Genomic DNA, 12,644 nt, shown 5'->3' with positions numbered 1-12,644 from the left:
CATGCCCACTTGTTTCTCTGTGCCATCTCTTCTTTGAGATGATAAGCCTAGGGACATTTTACCCGTAGCTTTGAGCTTTCACCTATTGAATACATTTTTTCTTGTCTCGTAGTCAGTTGTTTGCTAGAGTAATAACGTTTCTGAACAAAACAAATGCCAAGATCTACCCACAAAGTTTTCGAAAGAAGTTCTAGAAGACTTGCAAGAAATAAAAAAGTAAATATCATGAAACAAATGTTATGTTTATGTACAGCATGCGTACTATTGGAAAGTGAAAGAAACTATGAATTTAAATGAGTGCATGTACGACGGTAAGTGCAATACAACTTTAAATTTTCCGTAACTTTTCTAACTAAATGTACCTTTCCTCTCAAACCATTTATCCCAGAACCATGGAATTCTAACGACCAGTTTTCTTACTCGAGGGCATGAAGAGTCGAGGGATATGAAAGGGAAGCAGTGGTTGGGAAGAGAGTGAGACAGGGTTGTAGCCTATCCCCGATGTTATTCAATCTGTTTGCTGAGCAAGCAGTAAAGGAAACAAAAGAAAACTTCGGAGTAGGAATTAAAAACCATGGAGAAATTGTATTATAATGAACACTATGGTCTTTTAATTTTTGAAATTTGCCCGCAAAACCTGTCTTTCAAAATTTTTCTAAAAATTTCACTGTTAATATATTATTCATGAAAAATTGTCAGCTTGTTGGAAAATAGTGGAAATGCATGTAAGAAATGTTTTGTGTTTTACCGTTAATATAACACAACTTAGGATAAGGGTCATATAAATAGATCAGTTAACTGGTGGAGATGGAAGATACGTTCTCCCCGTGAATATTGTGTTTAAAAACAAATGAATATTTTCAAATCAACAGCTCATTTCATGAAGTCATAACTAGAAGTGAATAATCTCCACAAAAATTGGTAAGTTAATTACTTTGGTGCAAGAAAGTCTCCATCATTAAGGAGAACGATGTTTTCAATAACTTGCCGGCAGCCATAAAAAGCTTTACTACTGACAGATTTCAGTTTACGAGGAGCCTAAAGGATTTCTTGCTAACCATCTCTTCCGACACCATTAATGAATTGAATTACTTAGTAGAACAAGCGCGCGCGCGCGATTGAGTGTGTGTGTGTGTGTGTGTGTGTGAGAGAGAGAGAGAGAGAGAGAGAGAGAGAGAGGGGGGGGGGGGGGGTCAAATAATACGTGTACTATCAGAAGTGTGACCAAATTTTCATTCCTCGTTCATGATCAGTCCATTTGCGGTCTGTGGATAATAAATTAGCATATTATTTTCCCATTGAGTATCTCCCCATTATGGATCAATTTCAATGGAAAGTACATATAATCTAACCCTCTTGTCTGCCCCACTTCTGTTGAAGGTTACACATGAGACAAATACCTTGTTGTTGTTGTTGTTGTTGTTGTTGTTGTCTTCAGTCCACAAACTGGTTTGATGTAGCTCTCCATGCTACTGTATGGTGTGGAAGCTTCATCTCCCAGTACCAACTGCAACCTACATCCTTGTGAATCTGCTTAGTGTATTCATCTCCTGGTCTCCCTCCTCGATTTTTACCCTTCACGTTGCCCTCCAATATTAAATTGGTGATTCCTTAATGTCTCAGAACGTGTCCTACCATCCGACCCCATCTTCTAGTCAAGTTGTGCCACAAAGTTCTCTTCTCCAGTATCCTATTCAATACCTCCACATTAGTTATGTGATCTACCCATCTAATCTTCAGCGTTCTTCTGTAGCACCACATTTCGAAAGCTTCTATTCTCTTCTTGTTCAAACTATTTATTGTCCATTATTCACTTCCATACGTGGCTACACTCCATACAAATAGTCGGAGAAAAGACTTCCTGATACCTAAAGCTATACTCGATGTTAACAAATTTTTCTTCTTTAGAAACACTTTTCTTACCATTGACAGTCGACATTTTAAATCACTCCTAATGCGTACTCCCAGATAATTTATGGAATTAACTGCTTCCAGTTGCTGACCTGCTATTTTGTAGCTAAATGATAAGGGACCTATCGTTCTATGTATTCGCATCACATTACACTTGTCTACATTGAGATTCAATTGCCATTCCGTGCACCATGCGTAAATTCTCTGCAGATCCTCCTGCATATCAGTACAATTTTCCATTATTGCAACCTCTCGATACACCACAGCATCATCTGCAAAAAGCCTCAGAGACTTTCCGATGTCACTCACCAGGTCATTTATGAATATTGTGAATAGCAACGGCCCTATGACACTCCCGTGCGGCACACCTGAAATCACTCTTACTTCGGAAGACTTCTCTCCATTGAGAATGACATGCTGCGTTCTGTTATCTAGGAACTCCTCGATCCAAGCACACAACTGATCTGATAGTCCGTATGCTCCTACTTTGTTAATTAAACGACTGTGGGGTACTGTGTCAAACGCCTTGCGGAAGTCAAGAAACACGGCATCTACCTGTGAACCCATGTCTAAGACCCTCTGAGTCTCGTGGACGAATAGCGCGAGCTGGGTTTCACACGGCCGTCTTTTTCGAAACCCATGCTGATTCCTACAGAGTAGATTTCTAGTCTCCAGAAAAGTCATTATACTCGAACATAATACGTGTTCCAAAATTCTACAACTAATCGACGTTAGAGATATAGGTCTATAGTTCTGCACATCTGTTCGAGGTCCCTTATTGAAACAAGGATGACCTGTGCCCTTTTCCAATCCTTTGGAACGCTTCGCTATTCTAGAGACCTACGGTACACCGCTGCAAGAAGGGGGGCAAGTTCCTTCGCGTACACTGTGTAAAACGAACTGGTATCCCATCAGGACCAGCGGCCTTTCCTCTTTTGAGCGGTTTTAATTGTTTCTCTATTCCTCTGTCGTCTATTTCGATATCTACCATTTTGTCAACTGTGCGACTTCAAGAGAAGGAAGCACAGTGCAGTCTTCCTCTGTGAAACAGCTTTGGAAGAAGACATTTAGTATTTCGGCCTTTAGTCTGTCATCCTCTGTTTCAGTACCATTTTGGCCACAGAGTGTCTGGACATTTTGTTTTGATCCACCTACCGCTTTGACATAGGACCAAAATTTCTTACGATTTTCTGCCAATTCAGTACATAGAACTTTACTTTCGAATTCACTGAAAGCCTCTCGCATAGCCCTCCTCACACTACATTTCGCTTCGCGTAATTTTTGTTTGTCTGCAAAACTTTGGCTATGTTTATGTTTGCTGTGAAGTTCCCTTTGCTTCCGCAGCAGTTTTCTAACTCGGTTGTTGTACCACGGTGGCTCTTTTCCATTTCTTACGATCTTGCTTGGCACATACTCATCTAACGCATATTGTACGATGGTTTTGAACTTTGTCCACTGATCCTCAACACTATCTGTACTTGAGACAAAACTTTTGTGTTGAGCCGTCAGGTACTTTGTAATCTGCTTTTTGTCACTTTTGCTAAACAGAAAAATCTTATTACCTTTTTTAATATTTCTATTTACGGCTGAAATCGTCGTTGCAGTAACCGCTTTATGATCGCTGATTCCCTGTTCTGCATTAACTGATTCAAATAGTTCGGGTCTGTTTGTCACCAGAACGTCTAATATATTATCGCCACGAGTCGGTTCTCTGTTTAACTGCTCAAGATAGTTTTCAGATAAAGCACTTAAAAATATTTCACTAGATTCTTTGTCCCTGCCACCCGTTATGAACGTTTGAGTCTCCCAGTCTATATCCAGCAAATTAAAATCTCCACCCAGAACTATAACATGGTGGGGAAATCTACTCGAAATATTTTCCAAATTATTCTTCTGGTGCTGAGCCACAACAGCTGCTGAGCCTGGGGGCCTATAGAGACATCCAATTACCATGTCTGAGCCTGCTTTAACCGTGACCTTCACCCAAATCATTTCACAATTAGAATCTCCGTCAATTTCCTTCGATACTATTGCACTTCTTATCGCTATAAACACGCCTCCCCCTTTACTGTCCAGCCTTTCTCTGCGATATACATTCTAATCGGAGTTTAGGATTTCATTACTGTTTACATGTGGTTTCAGCCAACTTTCTGTCCCTAGTACTATATGGGCGTTGTGACCGTTTATTAATGAGAGCAGTTCTGGGACCTTTCTATAGACGCTCCTGCAGTTTACTATTAGCACATTAATATTGTTATTCCCTGTCGCATTTTGCCTACTCCTGCCTTGCCGCGTCTCAGGAGGCGTCTTGTCGGGCCTAGGGAGGGAATTCTCTAATCTAATAAAAAGCCCATGTGCACTCCACACGTACTCCGCTACCCTCGTAGCCGCTTCCGGCGTGTAGTGCACGGCTGACCTATTCAGGGGGACCATACATTTCTCCACCCCATTGCGGAGGTCGAGAAATTTGCACCCCAACTCTCCGAAGAATCGTCTGAGCCTCTGGTTTAAGCCTTCCACTCGGATCCAAACCAGAGGACCGCGATCGGTTCTGGGAACGATACTACAAATAGTTAGCTCTGATTCCACCCCGCGAGCGAGGCTTTCCGCCTTCACCAACTCCGCCAACCGCCTGTACGAACTGAGGATGACCTCTGAACCCAGACGGCAGGAGTCATTGGTGCCGACATCAGCAACAATTTGCAGTCGGGTGCACCCAGTGCTCTCTATCGCCGCTGGTAGGGCCCCCTCCACATCTCGGATGAGACCCCCCGGCAAGCACACAGAGTGAACACTGGCCTTCTTCCCCGACCTTTCCGCTATTTCCCTAAGGGGCTCCATCACCAGCCTAACGTTGGAGCTCCCAATAACTAATAAACCCCTCCCCCCGTGTGCCTGCTCGGACCTTGCTGAAGGAGCAGCCCCATGTCCATTCACAGGCAGAGCGGGCGATGCCACACGGCCAGCCTCCACATTGACCCTCCGCCTCGTGCGCCGCGAACGCCGCTGAACCCGCCACTCCCCTTGGGGAGAGGGTGGCCAGCCGCGCCCGGTACCCGCGAAGATGTCTCGACAGCAGGGACAGTGGGTGAAGCATCTAACACCTGGGGTGCACCATGCGACGCACTAGACTCCCCACTGCCGCTACACTCCGAGGCAGCAAAAGCAAAAGCACACGGAAGAAGAAGTGACAAGTAAGAAAAATACAGTTAATACTTAAATTAAGGTAGCTCGCTGCACAGCAGACGTGAAGCAGACGGCGGTTAGGGCGACACATGAACTTACAACATAAAAGTAATAACAGATAAAAATACATGTTCATGAACCTGAGAGAAAATCAGTCCATAAGTTTAAGCAAACGCTATCAGCAGTACAATGAGAATCAGCTTAATTTTTCAATTAACTCCTCGACAGAATAGAAGGAGTGACCCATGAGGAAACACTCCAGTTTCGATTTGAAAGCGCGTGGATTACTGCTAAGATTTTTGAATTCGAGTGGCAGCTTATTGAAAATGGATGCAGCAGTATACTGCACACATTTTTGCACAAGAGTTAAGGAAGTCCGATCCAAATGGAGGTTTGATTTCTCCCGAGTATTAACCGAGTGAAAGCTGCTTATTGTTGGAAATAAACTAATATTGGTAACAAGAAACGACAATAAGGAATATACATATTGAGAGGCCAATGTCAAAATACCCAGACTCCCTGAACAGAGGTCGACAAGAGGTTCGTGAACTCACACCACTTTTTGCCCGAACCTCTCGTTTCTGAGCCAAAAATATCCTTCTAGAATGGGAAGAGTTACCCAAAAACATAATACCATACGACATAAGTGAATGGAAATAAGCAAAGTAGACTAATTTACTTGTCGAAGTATCACTCACTTTCGGCACCGTTCCAATAGTGAAAATGGCAGTATTAAGTCTTTGAACAAGATCCTGAACGTGGGCTTTCCACAACACCTTACTATTTATTTGAACACCTAGGAATTTGAACCGTTCAGTTTCACTAATCATATGCCTATGCTGTGATATTAAAACGTCAGGTTTTGTTGAATTGTGTGTTAGAAACTGTAAAAACTGAATCTTACTGTGATTTAACGTTAGTTTATTTTCTACAAGCCATTGACTGAGGTCATGTACTGCACTACTTGAAACGGAGTCAATGTTGCACACAACATCCTTTACTACCAAGCTAGTGTCATCAGCAAACAAAAATATTTTAGAGTTACCCGTAATACTTGAGGGCATATCATTTATATAAATAAGGAACTACAGCGGCCCCAACACTGATCCCTGAGGAACCCCCTCCCCCTTGACAGTACACCACTCAGATCCCCCATCACACTGTATTACGTTCCCCCATTCCTGTAGATCGTTCCCTAATGCTCTTCCTGAAACACTGTACAACTTCTGATTCTGTCAGTTCTTTCAGGTCCCATCTCCTTAAATTCCCACCTTTTTACAGTTTCTTCAGTTTTAATCTACAGTTCATAATAAATATATTGTGATCAGAGTTCACATTTGCCCCTGGAAATGTCATACAATTTAAAATATGGTTCCTAAATCTCTGTCTTACCATTATATAATCTATATGAAATATTGCAGTATCTCCAGGTCTCTTCCACGTATACAACCTTCTTTCATGATTTTTGAACCAAGTGTTAGTTATGATTAAGTTATGCTCTGGGCAAAAGCCTACCAGGCGGCTTCCTCTTTAATTTTTTACCCCCATTCCATATTCACCTACTACGTTTCCTTTTCTTCCATTTCCTACTGTCGAATTCCAGTCACCCATTAATATTATATTTTCATCTCCCATCACTATCTGAATGATTTCTTTTATCTCATCACACATTCCATCAATTTCTTCATCATCTGAGGACTACTTTTACGACTTTGGTAGGCGTGGGATTCGTGGCTATCTTGGCCACAACAATGCGTTCACTATGCTGTATGTAGTAGCTTACCCGCATTCCTATTTTTATTAATTATTAGACCTACTCATGCATTAGCTTCATATTAGCCTTCCTAATACTTAAATCTATATCCGATGTTAACAATGACGCCGGTGGATGGACTATCACGAAATTACTGACCGTCGAGAATGTCACAAATATAACCGACAAGCTAATGGGCCCTTCACAGGAAAAGGTTTTTTGCCAGAAAACGGGGAAAACTGAAACCCAGCAAATGAGTAAAAAAGTGTATATTCACTGACAAAAAAAATAGTGTACGCACACAACTTACACAACAATAGTCTGGGATTACTCTATTACGTAATACAGTTTTTGTGATTGTATCTTGCAGCTTTAGTTATTTTTAATTAAAAGAGGCTTTAAAAGGACAGAAAGAACGTGTTGGACTACGCTACAGATCGTTCTGTTAGCACAGTCTTTACTTTGTAATCACTTTCGTTGACTTCGGCAACTCTCAACAGAAATCTCCAACCTAACCGAGACAATGTGCTACGATACAGCCGAGATCATGACAAGAGAAAGGGCTACATCACACTCGAAGTAAATGTATATAGGTAAGGATCCCCATGACCTGTATACGTCTGTTATAAAAAATCTCCAAGCCACTCTCCTCAAATAGACCGCAATCTTCTCTTGACCTTCAACTGTTACTATTTCAGAATTGAAAACCAGATTCAAAGAAAATTTGGCTACAAGGCACAAAACTAGAAAAATAAAAATAATAAAAGTGAGAACGTGAAACATGTTAGCAATAACCATAAACAGGAGATTTTACAGAAAATAAAATTGAGAAAGGAAATTATTAATATTATCGACCGTTTAGGAACTCTAGGCTACGAAAGGGATGAAAACACATATCGAATAAGTGGTGGAAGAGTTAGTGTGTTTTAAGATTAAATCCAAACAAGAATTAGAGAAAAACATATCGACGCAAGGCCTCTATTACGAAAAATTGCTAAATCTCGAGACAAATTGTGTCCTTCTGTATTTGATGAAATGTTTTGGCCCCTAGTACGGATGAAACAGTATCTGCAATATCAACAGGAACTTCGGACATGTGTTTCATATTTCATCCAAGCCTGCAGTCTATAAATATTTAAACAAAATACTATAACAAAATACCACTACAGGAGAATTACTTACGGAGTAGTTCTTGGTAAAGAAACACAGGACACAATTACGTATGTGGGCTTAATACGAACTACAACTGTGTTTATAAATCGCTATAGTTGCCTTGGACTAACGACGAGCGAATATCAATATAACCTGTACGCTTTTCAAAGCTGTTATCCATGAAAAAGCTAAACCACGTATCGCCAACAAAATACTATTTAACACCGAAACAATGATATTAGCTGACAATGGGCACAGACTTTAGTCAATGGGCACTGTTGAAAATTTGTGCCAGACCAGGATTAGCACCCGAGTCCCCTGGTTACGAGGGAGAGGCAATGATCACTGTGTCCGAATTACACAGTGGTCAACAGAATAGCACGAACTGCCCGAGCATGCCGTTCGTTAGATCCAAATTCTCAATTCCTCCATAGACTGCTAATGCACTGCTCCTTGAACATAATCCTCCTCCCCTTAATTATACAGTACATGGCCAAAAAAACAGACACCGAATGTATGCAAACTTGGCCTTACGAACATTGCAGACGTCGTCTATGTAACACACGTCAAACTTCAAAGAATTTACCAATTCGTTGCATTGTTTACTATAGACCACAAATCAAGTAACGTAAAAAAAGCACTGCGTCTATTGAGATCATGATTCAGAGTTTAAAAAAAACTAATAAGTCGCCTACATATTACAGTTGCTGCCAAAAGAGGAGAACCATTACTTTCCCACAAAAGGAAATATAGTTAAAATGACGCTTCTATTTCGGTTAGTTTATGCGGTTACTAAAATTTGCCGTGAAAGTTACATAGTGGACTCTACCCTCCCCCCACCAGAAACGTAGTTATCGTGGCTGTTGTGAGACTTTTGTACACAGTTAGAGAAAGTGTGTTAAATGTGGCGCGGACGGAAACACTAGGCTACGCTACAGGGCAATCTGCTCGCACAACGTTTAGTCGGCATTCATAATCGTTGGCGTAAACAACTCTCAATCAAATTACCACCTTCCAACCTAACTTAGATCTCGGGCTACACTACCAATCGGCCTGTCATCACAACCAAATATTCATTGAGTGGGGGTGGGGGGATTTCCTGTATCTCTAGGAAAAACTGTCAGTTTTGTCAGACTCAACAGCAAGATTTACCAATGGTAAACACTTTTTAGACGGCTCGTAATTTTAGAATAGTCCTCTTCGTCTTACTTGGCATAAATTGTTCGCTGGCGTCCCAGCAGCTAGCTCCCTCAGTGTCTGCTTCTGCCATCGCACCACGCCAGTCTGCTGTTGTCCTAGCAGACCGAACGCACCGCACATCCGACACCTTCGGAACCACTCACTGGCCAGTTAGCAACTGAGCGGAACACTGTTTACATCGTGAAAGGAAAACTATGCAAAGATGTACACTTAAATGGCACGACTGAGTAGCACACACACAGTAATATCTGAGGAATGTCCTTCGACACGCGCAGAACGAAAGTCTTCTCGCGAACGTACAGCGTCTCTGAAAAAAAATCTAGTGACTATATTCCGGCGTTACGGCCAGGTTCTCATACAAATGAGCAAAAAAGGGTAAATTTGAAATTTTTTTTGAGACAATGAAAATACATTCGAACGATCTGTTTGGGAATTACGAGTGACAATACTATGAGCTTAATTTTAGATTTTCAATAAAAAATGGCGCCCGTAATTATGATTTGATCAAGGGCTTGCGAGACTGGAGTACGCAGAGTGCGTGCAGTGTGGCACCTCAGATGTTACCTGAATTCAAAAATGGGTCACATCAGTTGATACTACATTATTTCTCTGAACTTGAAAATGGATAACATCAGTCGATAATACATAAAATTAATGGGAGCGCATACCTAACCGCAATGAAACAACCTTAAATTTAACGATACAGTGCTAATTCGAACTTTGAGTTCGATTTTGAGGGGTTTGTTTCACTCCTTATGCCTACACAAAAATTAGTTAATATTAACAAACGTCATATTATAGCTATAAGTTCCTAAGAAAAGTGTTTACTTTTTGGGGGTCAGAGGTAGAAGTTAAGAGATCGAACCACTTTTAATTTATGTTGCATGCCGTTCTGAGAAAATCGTTACTCGAAAAAAAAAAGTGTTCAAAGTTTAGGGAAAACATTTAGTTATATTATTACTTCGATTTGCATGAACTGAGTGTTACACATATATTCTTAATGTCGCTGAAAACGAATCTGAAGTCAGATTTTCAATATTCAAAACAGCTAATCCAATACGGAGGGCAAACGATTATGTTTTGACCAATTTTTACCAAAAATGTATTTTCGTTATTTACGTTTAGTCTGCAATTCAAGGAGTATTTATCAGCCCTTCCTCTACCTCTGATTGTTCCTAGACAGCAACTTCCTGTTCTTCGTGGCAGGAAAAGCCGATCTGTCTAAGCTGGATATGCAGCACTCGGCAGCCTGCACTTGATATTCGTCCGTATTTTCGGTGAGTATGTTTGCATGCATTCTGCAGTATGAATCCTTTTGAGCACGTGCGACACGGGACGAGTTATCATCTACATCTATATGGATACCCTGCAAAACACATTTAAGTGCCTGGCAAAGGGTTCATCGAATCACCTACACAACTGATAATTAATTGAAACCCTCAGCTGCCGACAGGTGTTGTTGATATACTTCGATGGGGACAGCTGAAAAGTGTGCCGCTACTGGGACTCGAACCCAGGATCTCCTGCTTACAAGGCAGACGCTCAATCCATCTGAGCTATCGAGGGCACAAATGAACAGCACGACTGCAGGAATTTATCCCTCGCACGCTTCCCGTGAGACTCACACCCCGAACCGCCCACAATCCGATTACGTAATCTACTTAATAGGTATTTGTCCATCCACTCATTACTGGCTCACACTAAGGTGACGATTCCCGTAAGATTTCCGGTAGCCTGTGCGCATTCGCACAGACGAAGGTCAATGGCTGGGTGACGTTTAACCATAGATATGAAGATAGTAACTGTTCTAGAAAGAACAGGCGCCACTGACGACCGTGCAGCTCTTCTAGAATACATGATAGACCGGCCGATGTGGCCGAGCGGTTGTAGGCACTTCAGTCGGGAGCCACGCGACCGCTACGGTCGCAGGTTCAAATCCTGCCTCGAGCATGGATGTGTGTGATGTCCTTAATTTAGTTACGTTTAAGTCGTTCTAAGTTCTAGGAAACTGATGACCTCAGATGTTAAGTCCCAAAGTGCTCAGAGCCATTTGAACCATCAGTCCGTATGTTTGCACACTACTTACAGTAACTTATGCTAAGGACAACACACACACAACCATGCCCGAGGGAGGACTCGAACCTCCAACGGGGGGAGCCGCGCGAACCGTGACAAGGCGTTGGACACATGGCGGGTACCCCGCGCGGCTCATGGCAGCCGTGACACTGCTTCAAACAATGGACTGTAGAAACTTTTGTAAAGCACGGATTAAAAAAAAAACCTTTCCGTTCCAGGAGTCTAGACAAGTACACCTTTAAAAAATGCAACTACAAAGAAATCGAATTTTCGAACGGGGCAGGGCTTAAAACTTTGAAGAGTTAAATTTTAATGGCCCTTCTCTTGTATGCAAATAGTTTCACAGTAGAAATTTCTCTAGTTTTATTTATTTATTTATTTTTTGCTGTAGGTAAAGAAGGATAGGATTCTGAGAAGGGGGAAGGGGGGGGGGGGGAGGAATCTCGCCTCTCCCACCTTGGAATTCTCAGTACAGAATTTTTATTCATTACGAGATTCTCAGCCACTTGCAGAAGTGATTTCGCGTGATTCTGCAAAACTTTTCCTTTAGCCAATCGTAGCAACTATAGGATTCCGTTCCTGCTGCATGACATGTCTCGGAACTTACCAACTTATTTGCATAAAGAGCTAGCTTATCATCCGCTTCTTTACTTACTTAGACCGTTCATGGTCTGCAAAGCATTTTTTCTTTAATCGTTTTTTTATGTCTTTTATAAACTGCAACACTTTCTAAACTTTTCTAAACTTAACGCCGTTGAAGCATGGTCTTTTGCTGAATGACCAAAAAGCAATGCTGACAGCTGGGGTCCAAGGTTTTTGTTAATCAAGCCGTTTGTATAACGCATATTTCTTTATATCTAATTGAGAAGTGAAATACCGGTTTTCGTAGATGCAGATTTAAAATATTTTAATATAACGCAATAAATATTTCATTAAAATTTTCATCCCCTTATGCTCGAAGTTAAAAACCAGTGAAACACGTAGTTTTTAAAAATTGTAACAGATTAGCCGAATACGAATTGTCAGATATGCTTTCATAATGCTTTCATAATGAACCATTTTCAGAAACGTGGAGCCGGATCTGGGGGTGAATTTCCTTCTCTCCGAGACACCCGGCTTCTTCTTCGACTTAGCCGGCAAACAGGCCGAGGACGCCGGGTGGGGACCGAATATGCAGCAGTTTGTGGATGGCGACGTCGTCACTAGCTGTTGCCTTCGTGCGGGCCTCTTGTGTAAAGGGGGAGCCAACCGTGGCCAAGTGAAGGTCTGTATTCCACAGGAACGAGTTAGCATGGCACTCAGATATTTCCACGAGTCGGCGGACGGGGGTCATTTGGGGTTCTTCAAGACCTTGAACCGAGTTCAG

General features: G+C 41.8%; 1 non-coding gene across 1 annotated transcript; it reads right to left on the bottom strand.

The window, feature by feature from the left end:
* Positions 1–10,694: 10,694 nt before the first annotated feature.
* Trnat-ugu (transfer RNA threonine (anticodon UGU)) lies at positions 10,695–10,769 on the bottom strand. The gene has a single exon. It is a non-coding gene; the product is annotated as a tRNA-Thr (tRNA).
* Between the last annotated feature and the right edge of the window lie 1,875 nt (positions 10,770–12,644).

Source organism: Schistocerca gregaria, unplaced genomic scaffold (genome assembly GCF_023897955.1).
Source record: "Schistocerca gregaria isolate iqSchGreg1 unplaced genomic scaffold, iqSchGreg1.2 ptg000313l, whole genome shotgun sequence".
Taxonomy (NCBI): domain Eukaryota; kingdom Metazoa; phylum Arthropoda; class Insecta; order Orthoptera; family Acrididae; genus Schistocerca; species Schistocerca gregaria.
The sequence above is the reverse complement of the archived record's forward strand: the minus strand, read 5'-3'. Positions and strand labels throughout refer to the sequence as shown.